Raw genomic sequence first — 20,832 nt, forward strand, 5'->3', positions numbered from 1 at the left:
GAAATTCGGGCCAGGTGTCCAGCGCGTGGCGGCGCAGCGGCGACGGGGCTGTCGTGGCAGGAGAGTGGGAATCAAAACATCTGTGCGCAGGCCTGGGCGCCGCAGCCTCTAATGGTTTTGACGGAGCTGTTGTGGTCTGTTGTCTGGAAAATCTGCATTCTGCGCCGTGCCCGAGGGGCGCCGCGGCACCGCAGACCGTGGCGGTACCTAAATATAACCGCCTCGCGCCGTGGGGTGAGGTGAGGGCAAGAGGGAGCAGGGCGGCCCATCCCGCCTCCTGCTTTGTCTCTGATCTGCGATTTATGCATTTTTGTTTGCTCCCGAGGTTGAGTTTCTGTGTAGGCAGGGATTGGAGAAGTAGATAAATTCCAGTTAGTTTAAAAAAATAGAAATAAAAACAGGGTGGATGAGTCGAGTTTCCCTCGCTGCCGGCAGCTGGGGAGGCGCTGATCCTTGCCACTGGGTCACGGATCCCACCGGACCGGGAAACCCCATCACGCTCCTGCCTTGCGGCAGGCGGTGGGAGAGCGGCCCGTGCCAACCTGCTTGTGTCGATGTTTCCCCTTCCCCCTGTAGATGCTGCGGGTCTTGCTCAGCTCCCACAACGCTGGCGAGGAGGAAGCATTTTCCAGCACTTCCTCCTTGGCTCTGCCGGACAGACGTGTCCATCTGTCCATCTGTCGGCGAGGGAGGTGGGTGTTCATCTCCACAGCAACGCTGGCTGGAGAGCGGTGGTATTCCGCGCCAGGTGTGCGCTGTGTGTGTGTTTCCAGAGGCGGACTGTGAACACGGTTTAAAGTTCATTCCCATCTGAAATTATTTTTCAGTCAGGGATGTTGGGAAGGGAGACGGGTGCTGGTGGCCACAGCTGATGGATGGCTCCTGGTGCGTCCCAGGTGCCACTGAGGAGGGGCCCTGGCTCCGGGCTGTGTGCAGTCAAGCCTGGCCGGCCAGCGAGGTGGAAGGATGGTGGGATGGTCTGGGCGCTGAGGAGCCCTGCTGCTGGCAGGCCACCCTGCTCTGCCCTTGAGTTTGCTGCTGGGAGAAAGACACTTAGCTGTTGATTGTAATTTCATTATGTCACAAGTGCCAAACATGCCTCTTGCTAATAAAAGGCAAAGCAGAGCAGTGATATCTTTTTTTTTCCTTTGGAAAACAAACATTTCCCAGTGTTTTCGATTGTGTGGCGCACGTTGCTGGCGAGCAGGAGGATGCTGGCCCTGTACTGCCTGGGCTTTCAGGTCTTAAATCTGGTGAGGGCTGAGCCTCACAGGTTTCTTTGCTCAGCAGTGATGCTGGAGCAGATGATGTGCGTGGTGGTTCTGGTAAAAGGTCTTCTCCTATTCTCCAGTATCTGGGAAAGCGGAGCCTGCAGGGCCTGTAACACATTAGGTCTTAGTAAGTGTTTATTTTAGTGGCCCAAACATGCCTGACAGAGAGTGGATCCCTCCTTGGGGAGGATGGGAGCGGATGTGCTCTGGGAACTGCTCCTGAGCCCTTGGATCCCTGGCGGCAGCAGCAGCAGCAAGGCACCCTGCGTCCTGCCTCGCGTTTACCTTGGACTCGTGGCTGTGCTTGCCTGGCTGGTGGTAGCCTTGCTCCAAAATGGCTGGTTGGTTTGGTTCGGTAGCAGGAGTTTTAACCCTCCTTTTGCCATTCTGCCTCCGACTGCCTTGTGCAAACAGACTGATGCTCGCAGCAGAATTCAGAGCACGTACTTCTGTGTTGATAGTAACATCGCAATGATGTGCTTGATCCTGCTAGGTTGGGTAGCTGAGTTTCCTGAGCGTCTGTGACGTGTGGTGATGGGCTTGGAGGTTTTTAGGTCTTTCCTTTTAGTTACAGCAGAGCTGAGTGAAGAATGGGGCGGCAAGAGGGGTGTAGAGCCACAGCCACCTGAGTTGCAATCAGGTGCATGTTGTTTGGGCTGAGAGCTGCAGTCAGCTGCAAGTTGTTTAGGATAATGTAGAATCTGGGGACTCTTCACTAAGGTCTTTTCGGTGAGATAGCACCTAACGGGAAAATGTGCTAGCAGGCCTGGAGGTTGGTTCAGAGGACTGAGTAGGGGTAGTGTGTGGTGCACAGAGCTACTTGGTGTCTTAAGCACGCATTTGTGAGTTGCAGGATCTGCTAACCAGAGCTGCTCCGGCGCTGTGAAGCTGTTCTGGAATCAGGCTGTGCACAGCGGCTTCTGCTTTTCACCTGTACCTCTTGTGTTGCAGAGGCCGGTGCGTGAACCCTCGGACAGCTCTGGAAGCAGAGCAGACAGGCTGCCCCTGAAGTGCTGGGGTGCAGGAAGTTCCTGCAGTACGGCTGTGGAGGCGATGCCACAACACCGTAGTTCTCCTTAGGTTTGCTCTGTTTGACAGCGTTCGATGTCAGTGTGCAGCGACGGAGCTGATCTCAGATGAGCTTGAGTGGTATGCGGTGGCTGCTGGCACTTCAGCGCCTGCCCAGGAGTGGTACGCATGGACAGCGTGGCTCATCACTCCCGGTGCGTGTCTCCTAACCGGGCCGACGTTGCACTGTGCCTGCTGGCGTGTGAGCAAAGTGAAACCCTGCGGAGCTGCCGTGGGCTGCCCGGAGGAGCGGGAGCACGGCTGGCCGCCTCGTCCCCGCTGTCCTTGCGTGGCTCCCATTGGCAGCCCCTGACTGCGCCAGACAGAACTGTAGATGTCAGGCTTTGCACAGAAAGGAGAGCGAGGAGGGAGGGCGAGGGAGAGACAAGCGTGCAGCAGCGGGGCTGTGAGTTTCAAATTAACCTTCTGCTTTGTTGGTGTCTAATGCGAGGCGCCCTGGCCCCCCAGCGCAACGCACGCCGCGGACTGAGAGCTGGCGTCATTTCCATGCAGCGACGCGGAGGAGCGGGACGGCGGCGGTGGCCTGCTGGGGCTGAGCTGGCATTCCGGTGCTGGGGCCAGGAGCGGGGCTTCCTTCCTCACCGGTGCTGGGGACAAGGGAACAGCAGGTGCGGCATTGGGCCTGGCCGAAGGCACCTGGTGGGTCCCACCAGGCTGGCAGGGCTCGTTGTGTCCCCCAGGGAGCTGTAGTCAGCGCTTTCACCTCCAGCTTTGAGGAACGAGAGCTCCGGCCTTTCCCCTGGGAGATGGGTCTGCAGCAGCACCCCGGTATTTGCTCCTCGAAAGCTCCTTCAGATGTCAAAGCCTAATTTTCTCCTCTTTAATTTTCTCCTGTTAATTTTGTCCCTTTTAGTCTTACATACTTCCTTCCCCAATTCCTTTCTTCTTGCTGTTTTTCATCTTCCGTAGAGACAGTTAAAAGCAGCTTAACACTGTGAGCTTGTTTGGAAGTCAAATGATCCATTTGAGCTCTGACGCTGACTTTGGGCAAGGCACCAAATGTTTGCCTCAGCTGGAGTATGAAATGGGATAATACATAGTTCACATGCAGAGACTGTAAGTGGGGGTTAATTATGAAAACTCATAATGTGTCTTAAATTCCCAGAGCATTGTTACATCCTTAAATTTTGTTCTGTTTCTTTCTCAATGCTCCCCCCCTGCCAGCTCCCTCCCAGATTACTCACAAGCTGTTACACTCTGTTCCAGCTGGTTTCTGGTATATGAATACTTTCCTACCTGGGGATGCAGTGCTTTAACTGTGATTGCACTGGAGTCCTTCGAGAACGATGTCCTTTCCTCCTCTATCCATGTCAGAGATGAAGTAATTCATGCTGTAGGCCTCCCTTGTTTTCCCAGTGCTTTGCATGTGCCAGGAGATTTTGTTCCTTGGAGAGGAGGGAGGCAGCTGGGGTAATACACAGCGGATCTGAACCCAGGCGGGCTGCGGCTGGTGGCCGAGCATCGTGCTGTACCTGTGTCACACGAGCGACTGTGCTTCAGGACCCTGTTCCCCTGCCTCCAGTCACTGCTTGTGTTGGTTGCAGAGCCTTGTTCTGTGGGGTGATTGCAGATGCCCCGTGTCCTGCGTCAGCGGACCGTTACTAGGATGGGGGAGGAGGGGAGAGGTGAATCCCCTTGTCCGAGCTGGGTTTTTCGTGGGGGTGATGCCTGTGATGAGTGCGGGCCCTGCTGTGGGGTGCAGCTGGGGAGGGGGTCACCTACCGTGCAGGTGGGATGGGGCCAGCTGAGGAGCAGGGCCTTATTCTGGAGCAGCCTGGCACCTCCCGGTGGGTGGGTCATACTGGAGACCTGTGCTCTGGTACTGGAGAAACAGGGCTGGGCGGTCTTTGTTTCTTAACATCTTTTCATTCTTCCTGGTTTTGCTGCTTTCTGGAGCACAGATCGCTGTTGTGGTGTAGGCCTGGTTGCGTTGGTGAGAGTCCAAGTCTATGTGGAGGTGTAGGCAGCTGTACATTTTGAACTCCGTCTTCTTCCTAAGGATGTGATCCTGTAGGCATCACGTTAGTTCTGCAATGCAGCCAGAGGGAGAAGCAGCATGGAGAAGCATGCCAGTGGCTGGCTTGTGTTATTGTCCGTGGAGTAAGGACAGTGGAAGAGAAGTATGTGCTGCCTCACCACGGGCTGATGCTGGAGAAGGACTGGGACGAAGTTTGGTGGTGATGCTGCATGACTTGCACAGGGGAGAGGAGGTGTTGCACGAGGTGTTGCTGCCAGCCTGTGCCCTTTGCTTGCGGCACTGTTGCACATGGAGCGGGACGTGTGCGGGGATGCCCAGCCCCTGGGAGGAGCAGCCAGCATTTCATGCCCCTCTGCTATTTCAGAAACCGGTTACTTGGCCAACAGCAGTGTCTGTCTGAAGGCGCTGCCTCAGATTTTTTTCCTTGATTGCCTCAATTTAACCAGTCTCTCCACTGTTTCCTCTGTATTTTGAGTGGCATGGAAGTCCTGGAGATTTGCATGGATCCTGGAAATTCCTCAGGTGGTGGTGCTGGTGCCAGCACAGCCCTGCGTGAAAAGCTCCCTTGATGGCAGGCTTGCAGTGAGCCGTTTCACCTGGAACTGCAGATGCTTGAGCGACTGAGCCAAGCTCTGGAGGCGCTGAGGGGATAACTCAGAGCTTGCTGTAGATGGTTGAGCTCTGTGCTGTGCCATGCTGGTTGGCTGGGGCCAGCAGAGGTGGCACAACTGGCTTCCCTTTGCTTAAAACCTCCCTGCTGTGCCCAGGGTTGTGGTCCTGGTTGCCAGAAGCCTCCTGCAAGGTCTTCCTGCTGTTGACGATTGGGCATGTCCAACCAACCACTCCTCGCTTCTTGCTTCTCAGAATAGCAGAGCTTTGTGTCTCTGAAGTAATAGGTAGTCTCTGATGGGTGGCTGAGATTTCCTTCCGTTTAGTCTGAGCGGCCTCTGGGCTGTGAAACATTGGTTGCTTCAGGCAGGAGCTGGATGTTGGGACTCTGCTTTTAATTCCTTCAGCCACATTTTTCTCTGTCCCTTCGTTCTTCTGAGTGTGAAGCCTGTGAAATAGCAATGATTATTAGCAAGATGCTTTTGATGAGATTTGGCAAGAAGCACTGGCCATCCTCCGGAGATTGTGGATTACATGGTGTCCCTGTCACTCGTCTTCAGCGTGATAGAGTTGTCTGCTGAGCTCTGTCCTCTGTCGAAAGCGGGACTGGGCCTCTTCTGGTGTGCCAGAGCAGGGACAGAATGGTGGCAGTGTCTACGGAATTGCTGAGGCCAAACGAGAAATACCAAAGTACAGGTTATTACAGAAAGCAAAGAGCATGAGCGAACCAGCTCCCTCCTTATTGCCCACCTTGATCTGTGCAGGACCACCTGGGTGCCTCACAGAGCTCTACAGAGGATTTGGACCTTCAGAGTTTTGGATGCCACCTAAATAGAAACCAACTGGCCAGCAGGGTGCTTGGGAACAAAGTTATCATGTGCTGCTGAATTTGTGCTGTGCCGCCTTCAGCTGGAACTGGCAAGGGTGGTGGGAATGGGGAGCTGGTGCACCGCTGCTGGGGGTTCCGTGGGTGGGTCGTGGTGGTCGGGTCCTCCTGCTGAAGTTCTCCAGCACTGGGACCTGGAGAATGTAAGCAGAGAGGTGTCAGGCGGAGCCTCTCTTTTTTTACTATTGATGGTGCCCAGTGAGTCTTCTGCATTTGAAAACTCAAAAAAAGGCGGGGAAGCAAAAACAACCTACAGCCTTCCGTTTAAACATAGCATTCTGAGTGTTAGAAGATGGTATTTTTGTCTCACTTTTTCACATTCAAAATATCGGGGCTATTAAAAGCTGTTTCTCTGTCCTGTTGGAGGCTTTGCTGGATTATGGAGCAGTATGGATCCTCTCTCAACTTCTATTTTTATTTACCTTCATTAAGATTCCCCCACTCTCTTTGTTATTGCTGTTATCTGGATGCTGAACAGCACAGTCCCTGCAGACGGTACCAAGCGATGCTCTTCGCTGTTCCCCAACCCTGATGGCTCTCAGGAGAGGAAGGAGAGAGATATGGAGTGAGCCCTCAGATGACAAAGCGGGTGAGGGAAGGGTGTGATTAGGGAAGGGGCAGCCTTCCTCCTGCTTCTGCTCTCCAGATCCCGTTCAGAGGATGTGACAGATACAGCGGGAGGATCCCAGGGCAGCTGTTACCTGCAAAGATGATGTTTGTAACTGCTTTTGGGGATCACTCCTGCCTATCTGACAACCAGAAATAAAAGAGGACTGAGAATCTTAGGGTACAGACCCTTTAGAAAAGAAGAAGATAATGCTAAAATAAGGCTTCTTTTGGCAGAAACAGCTACTTTGTGTACTGCAGCAGAAAACAGAGGGTTTGTTCTTTAATGTTTTCATTGTGTGCTGAGTGTAAAAAGTTTGTGAGGCTTTTTTTTTCTCCTGAGGTTCCTCCTTCCTTGTGTGAGCCTCTTGCACTGCAGAGGAAGAGAAACACTTAACAAAAATAGAGCATGTGTTTTCCTAAAATGAGATTGCTGTGGCATGTTTAGGACTTGAAACTGTGTGACTTTGAAGTTGACTTCATTTCACGCTGGTGATATCCTTTTAACTGTCTTAAGTAAACAATGCAATTCGTCTCTGAAAAGCGTCTTGTGAAAAGCTGTGCTTGGTTTCCAACTCCATTTCAAAGATTTTCATCAGAAATACTCTCTGCTGACGAGCAACCTTCCCTACTTAGAAGAGTTTGCATTGATTTATTATTATTTTTTCAAAGGATTTACTTGCACATTAGAATGCCCTGTGGACTTATTTTCAGTTCAAGAATGGTTTATTTTAGTATGGCTTAATTGAATTGGAAACAGTTCCGAGCTGTACCGAAGCTAGTTGTTTTTGAACCAAACCAAGAAAGTCTACAAGCAGGTTTACACGGGGCTGAGCAAGTTGTGCTGCGTTCACACACCGTACGTTGAATTTCTGTTGTTTACTCATGTGTATGGACTCTTGGCAAGTAAATCTCGGAGAGGGTTCGGCGCTGGCGCTGTGTGGGGGTGTGAGGGAGCAGAAGCAGGAAGGATGTTGCAGAGGCTGTCTTCTTGCATGTATTTGAAGCCAGAACAGCTGTTAAGGGCAGTCTTGCTTTGGATGCTTTTTCTTTTTGCTGGCACAGCTTTGGTGCAGTGGCATGGGGAAGTAGTTTAGGGAAGGGACCTGGGTTAGAAAAATTCTGCCAAAGGAGGAGGAGGAAAAAAAAAGCTTCCTCAAAATCTTTGAGTTTTATTTATTTATTTATTTATTGCAAACTTCCCTTTAATTTGAAATAATGGTGTGATACAGGATGTTGCTGTAGAAATTGCTGTGCTGGAGCGGAGAGCGGGGAGCGCAGAGGCAGGAATGGAAGCCCTTCCTGAAGGAGTGATGGCAGGAGGACTGCTTGTTTTGCTGCCGTGCTGGTCTAAGGCGTGTGTTGAACTAAGGCCTAAGCGTGCGTCTGGTATAGGGCGGCTGGGGAGGAAGGCACTGCTTTTTAGTGGTTTGTATTTTTTTGTTTCTATTAGTATTTTCTCCTTTTCCTTTCAGGAGTATGGAATGGTTAAACTTAAAGGATCCCTGTCCCTGTGAAGCCTTCCAGGACTGGCTGTGCAGCAGCTCTGTCCTCCTGTTTTGGGAGGAGAAGGAGCTGGTCCCTGCAGTGCCTTGGGCTCCATCTGAATGTCCTTCTCCTTTCGGCCGCCCCAGCGCGGGGAGCCGGTGTTTCTGCTTGGGCTGAGGGTGGGAATTGCTAAACTCTTCCCCTGAGCAGCCGGGCAGTTTGCAGCCAGGGATGGTGACCCCGGGCACTGCTGCATCTGCATGGCTCCAGCTTCTGCTGCAGGTTCTGTGCCCTGGTGAGTTCTGCCACTGAAGCTCCCACCCCTGTCGAGGCAGGAACATGGAGCAACTATTTAGCCTGGATTAGTTCTGCTTGTATTTTCACCTGCTTGAATGAATAAACAAATACTTTTTGCCTTTTCCTGGTCCTCTGTGGTGGGACTGGCCAGTGTTATTCTGAAGGAAGTCTCCTGTTCTCCGAGACCTTCATACGTAACCTGGGTATCTCCATCTCCTGTCCTCTACTTAGAGTCCTTTGCAGTTGTAAAACAAATATTTGCTGCAGATTTTTAAACCTGTTTTGTTTTTATTTAAGCAATCATGTAATAATATTTAGAAGCAGCCCCTTTCATGTCTCTGCTACTATTGCAAAGGACTGGAATGTCACTGGTGGCAGTGGAGGGGATGATGGAGAGCTGTACAGGCCACCACATGCAATGTGCATCTCCCTGATGGCAGGTAGTACTGAGGCTTTGCTCCTGGGTATCTGCTGTGTTTGCGTGGTATTCTTGTTGTGTTTGGAAGTCAGGTGTGTTTAGACTCCATGACAAGGTACATCGGGTCCGAATATCCCCATCTCAGCGGTGGGGGCTCTGCGTGTGTGCCCGACCACTGTCCGGCACTGCTCCAGCACAGTGTCACACGCTCGGTCCTGTTACCAACCGCTTGTGCGAGCGTGGCAGTGGAGGCGAGAGCACTGGGACGGCTGCTCCTTCCCTGCTCTCTGTAGCAAAAGGGTAAGTTTTTAATCCACTCAAAGCTGAACTGGTGTGATAAGGCCGACCCAAGTGTGAAAACTTTGCCAGGTTTGTTGAAGCGTTTCAGATGGAGATGAAGCGATCCAGCCCTGTGGTGCGGGCACACTCACTTGTGTACAGAGCTGTGTCACCTCTCCTTCAGCTGGCGCCGGTTGTCCGGGTAGGGTGTCACACTCAGTTACCTCCATCAGTTGCTATAGTGATTTAGCTGCATCGTTTAGCTCTGTTTCCCATCGCTTCAGCCTCCTCCTCCAACAGTTATGGACATGTTTGTACAGGGGCCCATTTTCCCGGTCGTTAAAGAGCGATTCCTGTATAAAGCCCTCAGATTCTGATTGTTTCTACAGACTGATGATTTCTCAGTGGTTTATTCCACACAGTCATTAGTGAAGAAAAACTTAATACCCCAGAGTGAAAATGTGAGCTTAACAACCAGCCACCAAGTCAGGACAAATAAAAGTGATTCATCCTGCAAACACACACTCGAGGGCTTGAAAAAGGATGGTTTCTAAATCGGATGTTGCAGGACACAACATTGGGAACTGCTGTTCGAAGCTGCTGTGATTTCTGTGGCAATACCCGTTTTGAAACTTTGCATTTAGGTGAAGAAAAATCTCGTCTAGAATACATCAACTTTAAGACTCTTTCAAGGCAGTTGAGGAATGCGCTGTCTGTTGTGGTGGGGAAGCTCTCATCCTTTCTATCTTGCTTGATCGTTGAAACTTGGCTCCTGTTTAGATGTGTCATGCTGCGGCCTCTCTAAGAAACCAGGCATGCTTGCTCACTGCAGATAAGAAGGTAATGTATTTCTAAACACTGTTTTGAAAATGCCTGCCTGGGTGTAGTCTGATGAATGTTTCCCCTTTTCAGAGGGGCTTCGTGTGTCTCATGGGGGAGAGGTGGGAGCCCCAGGACGGTCTGCAAAGTCAGGGCTTTGTCAGTGTGGTTTCTGCCAGAGCTGACAGTCTGTGCTCGGAGTTGCAGTGACGAGAAACTTGCATTTAATAAAAGTCACTGTGGAAGGGTTCTTGGGATCTTGCCAGGGAGAGTTTCCTGTTTAAAATTAGAAACTGGATTTTTCTTTTAAAGCCTTGATGTAAACTGGTAATTGCTAGAGTTTTCTTTTAGATTCTAAGATGCACATCTGGGTGTGGGGGGAGTAACAACAAGCAGAACCCCAAAACTGTGGAATTGCAGGATTTTATTTTTTCTAAGAGGAAAAATAGCAAATTTTTGTGTAATATTGAATCCTCTTCTCAATGTTAATCAGTGACTTATTAATCAAATGCAAAGAGAGCTGATTCCATCCCAGTCTTTGCCATGTGTGCTGTCGAGGGTCGGAGACGCTGCCAAGCGCACCTGCAGCCTCTGCTGGCGCCGGAGAAAGTGCCAAAAATCTCGGCAGCGAGGAGGCAGGCTCAGATGAAATACAGTGTGAGAAAGCAAACTGCTCCGGTTGTGGCTTTTGGAAGGATGAAGTTGTTGAACTGCAGTAATAGCCCTGGTTTTTGTTCTGTTCAGGTTTTTACCGTTTCTAGCTTTTGGGCATGTTCTTCTGGCACATCAGGTGTATGATTTGTTATTTATGAGGCGTGCCGCCCTTCGCATCCTCCCTGGAGGGAGAGCTCTGAGGTGGAGGCTCCTGCAGCTGTACGGTGGCTCAGGGAGTCAAACCTCTGCATCTCCAGGCTCTCCTGAACACTCACCTCTCCCCTTTGCCTTTGTGTCCCAGCAAAGGGGACTGCAGTGGTTGGACCCTGCAGGCGTGAGCCAAGTGCTGCACCCACGGCGTTTCTGCGGGGCTGGATGCGCAGGGACCTGCGACAGGAGGGGAGAGGCAGAGATGCTTACGGCTGCTGCGACCCCCAGGTACTTTATGGGGCATCGCTGTCACAGCACCGAGGCTCGTGGTACCCACTCTGCCCTCATCCCACGTGAGCAGGAGCGTGGCTGCCGTGGCCGGATCTCACCGCTTTTGGTTTTCGCTTCCCAGCTCCTGTTTTGCTTTTGAGTGGGACTGAAGGATTTATCCCATTCCTTTGTTTTTTAATATAGAAAGAAACCTTATCCCCGTGGCTTCTGTTGCTGCTGGTGGTAGGAGTGTTTGCGGAGATAAGGCCCCTTTTCCCCTGCGCTCCCCCAGGAGCGGCTGGCAGCCTGCCTGGCTCAGCTCAGTGACCCACCGAGCGAGCGGCTGGCCGGGCTGCATCTCTGTATGCTAATGGGCCTGGCTTGTCCTGGCTTGTTTGTAATGATTTGTGGCTGCATTTATATGCAAATACTAACAACTTGCTGCTGAGTTAATTAGCGTTTTTTTTCTTTTTGCTTCCTGGAGGCTTTAGCAAAAAGGTCTTTATTCTCTCCATTTCGGTTGTCTGACCTGCCCCACCCACTCCCCCATGCCAGCATCCCTGCTGCCTGCACTGAGGGTCCCCATGTCCCCGCTGCCTGCAGCGAGGGTGCTGGGTCCCCATGTCCCCGCTGCCTGCAGCGAGGGTGCTGGGTCCCTGTCTCCCCACTGCCTGTGCCAAGGATGCTGGGTCCCCGCTACCTGCGCAAAAGGTGATGCTGAGGTGCAGGAAGGTCGTTCAGTGAGCACTCTGCGGGAGCAGCGTACGTGCAGCAGAAGGGCTGTGCTTGGCTCTGGGTTTCCTTTGGAGAGAGTTCAGGCTCCAAAGAACCTGGCCAGAGATAGTCATGAGTCTTGGGGGGCAGCTGTCTGTTCTGTGTGACTTCCAGAGCTGGTTGAGGTGGACATCGTAGCTGGATGCTTTAGGCATCCTGGTGAACGTTTTACTGCATGGCTCTGGAAGTTGCTGCTTTGTGGAGGAGGAGGAGGGACCAAACCAACTTTTTATGTCCTGGAAATGCTGAGTGTTTGCTTTCTAATGTCGAGATTGAGCACGTTACATGCAATCAGATTCTCACCAGACGGGAGGCTCTGAGGGCCTGTCTGGTGACCTGGACACGACAAGGATGGAGTGGGAATTGCTGGCCTTTGACATCAGCTGGGAGTTTGATTTTTCCTTCTGCCGAGGGGAAGGAAGGCATTTCCTCTTCTCCCGGGAACGGCGTCTTTGTGTCCTCGGCTGGGCTCGAGCGTTTTACAAGTTTTGATCTGTCACTCCATCGTATTTTTATGGTTCCTGCAGGTGTTTGCTTTCGCCAGAGCTGCAGGGGGTGCAGGTTGGATAGGTTCCTTGCCCTGCTTTGGGGTAGAGACAGAAGGTGGGGGTCTGCAGTAGGAGACCCTGGGCACCGCTAGGGAGGAGCAACGCCAGGTGCTGTGGCGATGCTGTGGTTCCTGGCTGGCGTTAGGAGCCTGGGCAACTCTTCTGTGAGCGTCTTGCACTCACTGTTCTGTGCTCTACGTGCTTGTCCCACCCTCCCTCCTTTCTGCCCTTGAGCCAAGGCTTTTTCACAGTTACTGAGTCAGAAGTTGGGTGGTTTTTTGCTTTTGAGCCTTTGTTTTCACCCTGGAAGGTAGGGCCGAGGCTTCTTGGCTGCAGCGGCAGAGCAGGGGAGCCTGAGCCTGCTGCAGCCTCTGATCCCTTCTAGGGCTCACCCTGCATGGAGGAAGGGAGCTGCACTGCACAGCCTTCCGTCAGGGACAGGGTAGGTCTCCATAGGCAATCTATGCCTGCATACAAGTCCCTTGGGGTGGCTCGAGGTGGTGTCTGACTGTCCTGGGCAAAAGCAGTGCTCATCCGAAGTGCCAGCAAGCATTCAGGGCCAGGAGGCTCTTCTCAGGAGAAGCGGTGATTCCCCTTGTGCCACATACTTCAAAAGTTGGTATTTTGGGCTCTTATTTGCTTCCATATCTGTTATTGATGCCCTGTTTAGTTTGTGAGTTCTTTGGGCACTAAAATGCTGGGATATGAGACGTTGCATCCAAATGTACTAAGGGCCAAGGATTGCTCACAGGGCTGCTGTGCATGAGGCAGCATCCTCACCGTGGGCTGTGTGGGATGCTGGGGCATACCTGGAGAGGTGCACCAGCACAGCTCAAGCTCTGCTCACAAGGGTGAAATTGTGGGGACAGCATGAGGACAGAGGCTCCTGTGTTGGTAGGAGATGGGCTGAGCGCTGTCAGCACCGTTTCACACGGGAGAGGAGGTACACGAGGAGCTTTGGTCCGAGTAGCATTTGCACCCAGGCAGTGTGGATAAGTGCCTTGTGCGATGTAACCCGGTGGAACGGAGTTTAGATTTTTTCACTGTAACTTGATTAGTCTTATATTTTTCCCTTACAAAATACTTTCCTGTTGGAGGAAAGTCCTAAATACCTGTTTATCTTAATGAGCAGCTGAACATCTCAAGCTCCTCCCCCGAGGAGCTGCTAGTGCGCTTCCTTGAGCAGCAGCTTTGAACATCAGCTGTGTGGGCTACGGCATCTTTAAAAGCTTTGGCTGGAAGCGTTCAATTCATGCTCTGAGTTGCAGTGTTCTTGTTTAACTCGGCCTTGAGGACCTGCTATGAAGCCTGCAGTGCAGATCTGGGTTTTTCTCTGCCACAGAACGCCCATGAGGTGATTTTAACTCTGACTTCTGCTCAGGACCTCCCAGCTGAGTTCAAGTTGGGACAGGCAGACCCAGTCACTACTGCTCTCGAAATGTGACTCTCCCCTTGGCATTGTCTCTCCCAGTAAAGCCCTGGGCAGAGAGGTGGTCTGCGCAGCCAGGCAGCATGAGCAGCTGAAAGGGGCTTGCTGCACCTTGCAGGCCCAGGGCACCGTATGCTGTGCTGCCGGGGACAGGAGCTGCCAAGATCCCTGCTGCTGGGGACAGGGGATGCTCTGGTCCATGCTGCTGGGCGTCAGGGGTGCTGCAGTCCATGATGTTGCGTGGTCCATGCACAGAGCGGAGCAGACTCCGGCGCCTGGTCCCTGCAGGGGCCGGGCTGGGCTCCAGCTGCCCGACCCTGGGTGAAAAGTTCAAATCTGCATTTAAAAAGAAGAGAAGCCATTCAGCAGTTGGGACGTCTCCCATCTAGTTGAAACTTTTTTATTTCCAGCTGAGTTGGTCTGTTGCATAGAGGGAGTTGAGCCCGGGTGTGCTGCCGGGGCTGGAGCAGAATGCGGGGCTGGGGCTGGCTTGGGGCAGAGGACCTGGAGCTTCGTCTTCCCAGTAGTGCACAGAGCTCTGCATGGCCCTGGGTAGCATCTAGCAGCTTTCATTTAGCTACAGGAGCGTTCAGTGGAAATAGTTCAACTTTCTTCCTTGAGGCATCAGACTATCTCGGTTGCAGACTGGAGCGTGGCCTGGATGGAGATGAGGAGCCTAAGGGTTTTAGGCAGTTCCTGCTCCATTCTGATGCTAAGGAGGAGGTGTGTAACCTGCTGGGAGCAAGGGCTGCTACTCTGGCTCCTGGAGCCTACCCACTGCACTACCCTGCTGTGGGGAGATGGGTTTTGTGACCTCTGGCTGGGGAGGAGACCAGGACAGCGAGGGGTGTTGGCAGCGGTCTCCACATGCTCGCTTTGTCTGCTTTAGCAAGGAGATGAGATGGGACGCATTCCCACCTGCTGCTGATAAGAGAGTCTTCCAGTTTAAATCAGGTCGGTTTTTGAAGGCAGTGTAAGTGTGATCTCATATTTGAGCTGCTACAGGGTCATTGGTGTCCGGTGCTTTCTGAGAGGGGCATCTCACGGTGGTGTGGCTGCAGCGGAGCTGAGCTGCGCCCGGGAGGTCGCACTCACCATCAGGCTGTACTGCGATCCCCGCCGCTGGCTCTCCCACTGAGTGCCTCTGCCTGGATACTCACGGAGGGGCAGACCCCTCTGCACAGCGGGATAAGGATTAAGCAGATGAGTTTGAAGGAGGTGCCCAGCAGGGTTTAGGTCGAGTTGTTGTCCCTAGCACAGGTCCGTCCCGCTGTCAGATGGCAGCAGGTTTGCTGCGTGCCTACTATAGCCATAGGAAAGGAAAGAAAATGGTCTCTTTGCTTTGAACTCGTCGTTCAAGGGTGGGAAATGAGGTTTGGAAAGCAAACCTCACCCTTTCACGTTTTCTAAGTAAGTGCAGAAATGCTGGTTTTTCTGAAGTCCTTGTGAGCGGGTTCCTAGCGCTGCGGTGGGCTTTTAACTTCATAAAGCTATGTTTTTATAGGAAACTGAGGTCAGCCTGGGTGTGGGCCAGGCAGAAGGGTCTGAATTCAGGATCTTGTAGTGTGAAATACAGGTTTTTCTTGTTCCACTTTGGGCTGATATGGCTGTGTCTGTCCTGGTGACTCTCTCAGTGCAAAGGTCTGAGGCGAGAAGCGACTTGAAAAGGCTGCGTGGCATGTGAGGAAGCAAGTTAGCTCTTAATCATATCATATATTAGCCTCCTTTGCAGTAGATACATCTGCTGTAAAATGCTTAGTGCTGAGAGCCTGATTGGGCAGCCCATGCTAAGTGTTCAAACTCCTGCTGCCTTTTTTCTTCAAACAATATCTTCTGGCTTCCAGATTTCTGATAAATTGATAAGAGGAATTGCGTGAGTCAATAGAGTTGTAGACACTTTGCCAATATAACCCTAGCGCTATTGATCTGCCAGTAAATTAAAGTCTTACTTAGAGGCTGCCGATATTTCTAATCTCCTGCCTCACCAATTACAACCTCCCAGCTACCTGGGAAAGACAGCAGACGAGAGACGGGGCTTGAGAGGTTTTTCCCAGCGAGCTGGGCTGCAGTGGGGCAAGCAGAGCCTGGAAAAAGCAGAGGGCTCCCTCCAGGAATGGCTTTTGCGGTGGCGCTAAGGTGGTAACGTGTCCAGGAATGCAACCAGAGCCTGCGGGAGGCGAAGGGGCTCACACCAGGAACAGCTTTTGGGGCTGTAGTATGTGTTTGGGAATGCTGAAGAAGAGTTTCTCCAGGTCGGGGTTTCTCCTGCCGCAGTTGGCTTGGCTGCTGGGGGATGGAGGTGGTTTACAGGAATAATAAGAGGATGGAAGCGAGACCGTGTCCGCGGGCTGCATCCAGCCGTAGCTGAGCTGCTCTGCCCCCAGCCTTTCATGGCATAGGGCAGCCAAGGCTGTCGCATCCTGATGCTGTCAGGATCGTGGCCCTGTGGAAGAGGACCTGCGGGTCCCTGCGCCAGAGGCCAATCTGAAGGAATGTTTGCTGGAAGAGGAGGGATGCGGGAAACCCCACTGTCCTGTTGGTTTTGCCCCACTGTTTTCCCTGGATTTAGGCCCCTGGGCTGCCTGTTTGAGGCTGGGGATGGAGACAGGCTTTGGGCCCTCCGAGGGACAGAGGGGATGGATCAGAGAGCTCCTGCCGGGGCTCCCAGTCCCGGTGAGGTTTCAGCAGATTCTGCCCAGATAAGCCCCTTTCAAGTCTCATTTACGTTTGAAAGTGCGTAGTTAGCTTTGGGAAGAAATCTCCAGATAAATGCTGTGTTCTTTCTAATACCCCAGAGCAAAAATCAATGGGAGGGATAATTCCTTCCCTTGTCCTACACAGACTTTCATGTGTTTCTACCTCCAGCAGCACCTTTTAAATAAAGAAAAGAAAAAGCCCTTCCCTCCCTACTCTGCCTCTTGGGGCACAGCCTGGCTCTCCCGGAATCACCCTGACAAGCAGAGCTGTGCGGGCAGTCGAAGGGGTTCCGTCAGCCCCTTTGGTTCAGTTCTGGCTTTTATTCAGGTGAGGGAGCTGGGTTTGCAGGAGTGTTTCCAGGAATTCATGTACGGAGTGGTCCAGTAGCTGAAACAAAGGACCCAGATCTTGTGGTGAAGTTATGGCAGAGCAATGCTGTGGTGAGGGGATTTGAAAAAGAATTTTCTCATTTTCTCCTTTCTTTAAATGCAGTGGAGAGAAGGTATACGTGTTTTGAAACTGCCTGGCAGGTAAAGAAGCATCCATAATATTGTAATTTTTTTATCCTCAGCTTGTGCAGAGTGCTCTGGGCAGTGATGTCTCTTCTGCTGGGCATCCTGCTGCATCTGCTTTGAGGCAGATCCAGTTTCCAGAAAAACCTTGGTAGGAATTAGTAGCCGAGACTGGTACAAGACTGCCCTTCAGACTGCCTTGGAACATGCTTATGTCTAAAAGACATATCCTCTAGAAATTATTTGTCTGGTTACCTCTGTGCTAGCTGTATTGAGTTATATTTTCCCCGATGTTGTGACTGTATCATATAGGATGTACATTAAAAGTTGTAACTATTCCAAGAACTGCTGTTTTGGCAGGCATTTGCTGAGTCTCACGATCCATCCATAATGGAGTGGAGATGCTGAGCTGCAGCAGGATATATTTACACCAAAAGCTTTTTCACAGAGGAAACGTCTGAGCAGTCAAACTGTCTGGATGCTTTCTTTAAATTTCTGGTAGCTCAACATACAGTGTGAGTAGCGATGGTGAAGGCAGGAGAGCAGCCTCTCGGGCACCAGGCTGCCTCCCCTGATTAGAAGAGATGGAGAGTTTCTGAAATAGCAGCAGTGGGAAGGCTGGGGAGAATCTTCCATGTCGACCAGATCCTCAAAACAGATGATGTTACAAAGGTTGAAGCTGACTCAATCCTTTATGTATTGAGATATTTGAATCTTGTTCACACCTGATGATGCTGATGCCTGAGGCAAGGGCAGGTTGAAACAAGGCTTCTCTACTGTTTATAAATAAGCTTTTAGAGTTTGCTTGAGGTGGTTTTTTTAGCTCTGTCTTCAATTGAAGATGTGAACTTTGTTTCAGCAGCTTGTGACCACTCAGTTACCGCCATAGAGGATGGCCTGAAGCAGTGAAGGGATTCTCTAGAAGTGATATGCAGCTCTTGTTGGTTGTGGTCAGTGCCGGAAAGGGCATTTCAGCACCTCAAGTGCTGATGTAACTGCTTTAAGGTAACTACTGTGTGGAATTGAATGCAGTGGATGCTCAGCCTGTCTCCGCAGTGTTAACCCCAAGTCCAGGGGTGCAGGGAGATGTGGCCAGAAGGCACCAAAAGAGCCTGCGGAATGTCCAGGCTGCTCCTTTGGGCGTGTGCCCAGACATGCAACTCCAGGAGCATCTCCCCAACCTGGCTGGGAGCATCTCCCTGACCTCCTGCTGCTTTGCAGGAATCCAATTTCCTGTGCTCTCTCTTGCCCACAGCTCAGGTCCTGTGGTCCAGGCTTGGACTAAGGGGGTTGTGAAACTTTGAGGGTGGCAGATGATTCCTCAGTCTGGTGCAGATAATGAATCAGGGATTCAGTGTGGTTTTCTGCACATTTCTGTTGGCCAAGGCTAGAGCTGCTGTCTGCAGCTCTCAACGCAGTGGGGAGTTGCCAGAGGTGACTTCCGTCATAAATATTGCATGGTACTCGACAGGGAGAGACAGCACCAGGATAAAACCCATTCATTAGCAGCATCTCTCTGTGTCTATCCAGGTTTGCTTTTAGGATTGGGATCAGCTGAAGTGTATTTCTGGTGGGGCAGCAGCAATTTCTCTCCAGCTGTCAAAGAGACGGAGCACAACTCGGCCACTGGCCCTTGCATTTCTCCTTTGGATCCTGAAATATTTAGCACTCTGTACACGAACTTAACAACCGAGCAGGAGTATTAATGGGTTACAGTCCAAAACCTCTAATTCAAATGTCTTCTTGACTTGCAGGATATCTAAGTTTGGGATTTTTATGGTCTCTGCCTAGGCTGGTAATTCGGACAGCATTCCTCATTTATTTCCAGAAGTTGTGGAAGGGTGTAATTTACTACTTTAAGAAGCACGTGGTTCAAAAGACCTTTAATTAAAAAAAGAAAGTTCAGTGCACATCTGAAACTGGAAGAATCACTGGACTGCATCAGAACAGTAATTTGTAGTAATTTGACCTATGCAAAGTGGACATTTCTTCCTAATTTTCTTCTTCTCTGACCTGTCTGCATAGCGGTGTATTTAATAGCATCACAGAAGCACAGGTCTGGAAGGGAACTTTTGCTTTACGACGAGTGATGTTGCTGAGACCCTGGCTGACTCTCCTTACGCTCTTGCACCCTGCATCCTGTGCCCATGCTTCATCCCTTATAGTTAACAGAGGGGAAACCTTAACTCCTAGGCTAAAACTTGGCCTGCAGTGATAGAAGAGTGGATTTTTTTGGCTTGGTGAATAGTAAGTAAAATAGGTCACAGTTTATTTTAACTATTGTCTGTATGCTGAAAAACTCGCCACTCTCTCTTCATTTCCAGCGCTTTACAAGCCTGATTATCCATTGAAACAGAAGGGTTCGCATTACCTGCAAAGCACATCTTGAGATGTTTTACTCCACCCCTCCAGTACCTCCAGAATGGTTTTGAGCCTGCGTAATCTCTTGGCTTCAGGGATGGCGGTGACATGGAGTTTCCCAGCATGAGTGAGAGCTGCCTTGCAATGTAAGCGAGCGTCACTTGGGTTGTGGTAGTATAAGGGAGGAGCACCCAATTTACCGCTCTCTACCACTTGTTGCTTTTAAATACTACTGTCTTATTCTTGGTCTCTTCTCCCCGTTACACCCTCACTTCTTCTAGTCTTAGGGTTTTCCACTTTTGCTGTGTAAAGGTCTTTCTACGCCTGCAATGCAGGGTCCGATCCCCCTCGAACACGGTTCTCCAGGGTGAGCATGGCTGGTTCCAGGGAGCAGACGCTGCTCCTGGAGGGCTCTGCCGTCCTGCCCCAGCCACACGCTCTCTGTCCCCATTGATGTAGAGGCTTTTCTTCTGCAGAGACACAACTAATTAACAGCCCAGAAATGTCCATGAGCAGTTCACAGGCAACTTCTTTGTTTATTATCTAGCAGAAGAACAGTGTATGGGATTGCCTGCCAGTGTTGAGACTCTCTGAAGCTCCTCTCCGGTCATCTCTATATGCATGGCTAATCCAGTTGTTCAATTTACAGATTTTGCTACCTGGCTCTTCAGCCATTTCCAGCATCCCTAGTGTATTTGAAAGAAAAAGACCTGGGCTCGGTGCATGCAGTCAACAGCAAATGCTTTGCGGCCATGTAGGAATAAATGTTTCATTTATAGTTCTTGTATTAGTCACCTAAGTTCATGTTTCACCTCAAATATTAAAAAGGAAGTTGAGGCTAAAAGTAAAGTATCGTTTTTGTGAAATAGCAAAAGTTGGGTAAAAATAACTACTCCCACAAGATCAGCAGCTTCAGAGGGCATGTGCTTACCTCGAGTTCAGACTGGAGACCTGCGACTGTACATGAGGCTGTATACATTGGACTACATCTGTGCTGTTTACCTCCCCTTTTCGTGAGGCTTTCCAATATATATATGATACTTCTCTGAAATGCGGGTTCCCTCTGCAGGAGTCAGTGGGGTGGAGGGGGTGCATGTCTTATCCCTCAAGCTAGCTGGGCTGGTGCAGCCTGTAAAATATTGTCCCCGGTGGCCAAGCGGAGGTGTGGTGTGAGCTATAAAGAGTGCAAGATGCCCAGCAGTGTATTAAACACTAGTTGAGTACAGGAGGGCAGCATATCACAGGAGAGAGATAAGCAAAGTTCTCTGATTGTGGATCAATAAAGGTTAGTGACATCATATCTCAAAGTGAGAGAACCTGCTTTCTGTAGAGCCATTTATCAGATTGCAGACTGAAGCAGCATTAACCTCTTCCTGACCAGATATCTGTTCCTCATCTGACTCTAGACTCAATAACCTTCTCTATCTGCAACGGAAGGCTCCCTGACCTTGCCTTCATAATCCTGGCAATTTAATGTTAGCGTGGCCATGCTGGAGGGGTTCTCCTCCAAATGCTCCCACTTGGCTCTTTGCTGCAGCATACTGGTTGTAGCTCGTGGGACGCACAGTCATTGGAAGTGCTTCACATCTTGATGTTTATCTGCTGTTCTGCTCTTACTTGATGCTGGTATGGTCTGGGTGAGGTGGAAAACGCTCCTTATTGGTGCTGGGACACAACAGAAATTAGTCGCTTTGGTT

General features: G+C 51.0%; 1 protein-coding gene across 1 annotated transcript in view; it reads left to right on the forward strand.

The window, feature by feature from the left end:
- The window catches only part of ZFHX3 (zinc finger homeobox 3), a 421,065-nt gene that overhangs the window by 258,372 nt on the left and 141,861 nt on the right, over nt 1–20,832 (forward strand).

This window comes from Cuculus canorus, chromosome 13 (assembly GCF_017976375.1).
Source record: "Cuculus canorus isolate bCucCan1 chromosome 13, bCucCan1.pri, whole genome shotgun sequence".
Classification (NCBI taxonomy): Eukaryota; Metazoa; Chordata; class Aves; order Cuculiformes; family Cuculidae; genus Cuculus; species Cuculus canorus.